Consider the following 3145-nt stretch of genomic DNA (forward strand, 5'->3'; position numbering starts at 1 on the left):
AAACTTACATATGTAAGTGTTTTTGTTTTCGCTGTTGAGCTGGTCATTTAAACTGATTAGCTGCTTTTCGTTCTTTATGGGGAATTTTTACTGGATAGGCAGCCCCTCTGCACGCTGTTGCAAAAGTTGATTAAGGACAACTTTTTGATCGGCCAGTGCTTCAATTGCTATTTGCAGTTGACCTTAAATAATTTTCAAAATTTATATAATTTTATATTTTTAAATTGTAGGTCAGCAACAGTATCCTTACCACGAACCATTTTCTTTTTCTTTGAATTTCTCTCTTTCATTTCTTTTTCAACCTTCGCAAATGCCTTTTACTTATAATTTTTATCTTTTTACCTTTATTTTATCAATGTTATTTATATTTTATTATGTAAAGGTACTCCTCACTTCCACTTTCCAAATTTGAAACGCTATATTCTATCTATATAAATAAAAATGAATTGTTGTTCGTTAGTCTGATTAAAACTCGAGAACGGATGGGCCGATTGAGCTGATTTTGGGTTTAAAATGTTTGTCGTAGTCCAGGGTATGTCTAAACGGTGAGCAAATAAGGAAAAATTGCGAGTAAGATAGAGTAAAACGACAATTCCATTTTCCCATATAGATAGAAGTTGGCTCTAATATATAAAAATAAGCTGGGGTTACCTTCCTGACGCTATAACTCCAGAACGCATGAACCGATTTCCACGGTTTTGCATTCGTTAGAAAGGTCTCAGGCGCCGTGAGGTTTATAGCAAAGAAAATTCAGGAAAAATTTCAACAGAAAAGCGGGAAAATAGAAAAACCAAAAAAAAAAATGTGTTGGTAAGAGCATAACTCAACAACGCCTGAACCAATTTGGCCAATTCTTTTTTCTAAATGTTCGTGGAGGGTCAAGGATGGTTTTTACGGCAAGAAAATTTCGAATAATTGCCGAAAAACCCCTAAAAACAGCCCTTTTCTTTTTCACATACAAACGAATGAATGTTTGTTTGTTAGTAACGCTAAGAGAACGGTTGCAGCAATCTTGATGAGATGAGATTTGGGAATAAAAATACCTTATGCTTTTCATGAGGAGAAGTCTGAAAATTGAAAAATTCCAAAAAGTAACATTTTTCCATACAAATATTTTTTTCAATTTTTGTTTGACAAGAAGCACTTCCAGGATGCGATGACAAACGTGCGGAATTATGGATCGCGGTCAATCAGCAACCGATCGTCACGATGTCACAGCATGACTTTTTAAACAACAGTTACGATGTTTGATTGGCTTTATCTTGAAGCAACGTATATGTGGTACTGTTAGATGCTAGATGTACTTTGTTGAGTGGCAAAAGAGAGGTTTTCCGCATTATTTTTGGGATGATGGTTACACCAGATCAAATTGATGAAATCATTTCTGCGGAAATTCCTGACGTAGAGAAAGATCCAGTAATAAACGAAGTGGTGGAAACCAATATGGTTCATCTTTTCGGTTTGTATGTCTGACAATAAATGAATGAAACACTATTCACGAGCTTTTCTTTCGGAAACACAAACTGGAAATGATATCCACTCTATCGGCGTCGCTCACCAGACGACAATGGCAGAACATTCAGCATTCAATTTAGAAGAGTGAATATCGAAGTTAACAACACATGGACCGTATCATATTCGCCATTATTGTGTAATCCACATTCAAAACTCATGTCAATGTTGAGTATTGCAGTTTGGTGTAATCGATAAAATACGTTTGTAATTACTTCACCAAAGGAAGCAACATGGCGGTTATTGGTCTTGAACGATACGGTCGATATGTGAACTGCAATAGAGCGCTTTGTAGGATATTTACTTTTGCAATTTATTTATTTATTTATTTTATGCGAGAACATTGCTCTACTCGGAAATACCTTGAAGCAAGGCCAACCAGTAGATTGACATCCAGGTGTGTTATCAACTAATGCATTAGGACGAATTTACACAATCCACCCGAAAAAGGACGATTGTTTCTACCTTCGGTTGCTATTGATTAATGTACGCGGTTCAACTTTATTTGAGTCATTGGGTACTGTGAATGGTACGGTGTGTGCAAATTTTGAAAAAGTAAGACAGCAATTACAATTGCTGGAACATTTTAATCACTGGAATAAAAATGAAGTTCGCACACTTTTCGCTATAAACATTTCGACAAATCAGCCTTCAAATCCGCGTCAATTATGGGATGCGAACAAAAATAACATTGCCGAAGACATTTTACATCGTCTTCGCTAAAAATTGGAAATGTGTCAATTCCGGTGGTTCGATATCAATTCACCGGTCGTTTATTAATTAACGAAAGATGAACTCATTACGAATGTTCAGACATTGCCAAATTATAGTACCTACGATTCATTAAGTGCACGCGCAATGTTAGCTGCCAAAATACCGATGCTGTTGACTTAAACTGGAAGATTCAAGGTCAAACTCCAAGAGACTTGCGCTCATATAAATCGATCGATCGTCTTGACAATGACGCCGTGAATTATCCAGTGAAATTTCTAAATTCTTTGGAGAGGCTTGGTATCATTTTGCATCATTTGCGTCTCAAAGTTGGATCGGTCGTTATTATGTTCCGCAATCTGCGCTATCAAATACAAGGGAAGAGAATGCTTGATTCAAGAATTCCTTTGAGTTCTAACGATTTGCCATTTCAATTCAAACGTATTCCGTTTCGAGTGAATATTGCGTTCGAGATGACAATCAACAGGACACTAGGATAATCGCATAGTGTGTGGCATAAGTTTGGAAATGCTATGTTTTGCACACGTAGCGTGCTAAGAAGTTGGAAAACCATATTTTCTGTACATCGGAACAAAAACCAAAAATTGTTGTCAAAACACATAATTTCACGCAGGACAACGGCTGCGGGGTCAAAGAGCACTTCAATGAAACGGATAATTTGCAGACACTTATAACGCTTCGATTCAGTATTTACTTCAACTAAATAATACTTAATTTTTGTAATCGAAATGAATTAATTACTTTTGTGAAATGAAATATAATTTTTCCTTTTCAAATATAAAACATTTTTTTTTTTTTTTATCCTTTAATCACCAAACGAAATGTTACATAAAACGAAGCAATTTGGTGGCGAAACGGAGATCGCCGGGTTTGCTAGTTAAAAATAAAGAAAACAAACTTA

This window comes from Bactrocera tryoni, unplaced genomic scaffold (assembly GCF_016617805.1).
Source record: "Bactrocera tryoni isolate S06 unplaced genomic scaffold, CSIRO_BtryS06_freeze2 scaffold_25, whole genome shotgun sequence".
Lineage (NCBI taxonomy): Eukaryota > Metazoa > Arthropoda > Insecta > Diptera > Tephritidae > Bactrocera > Bactrocera tryoni.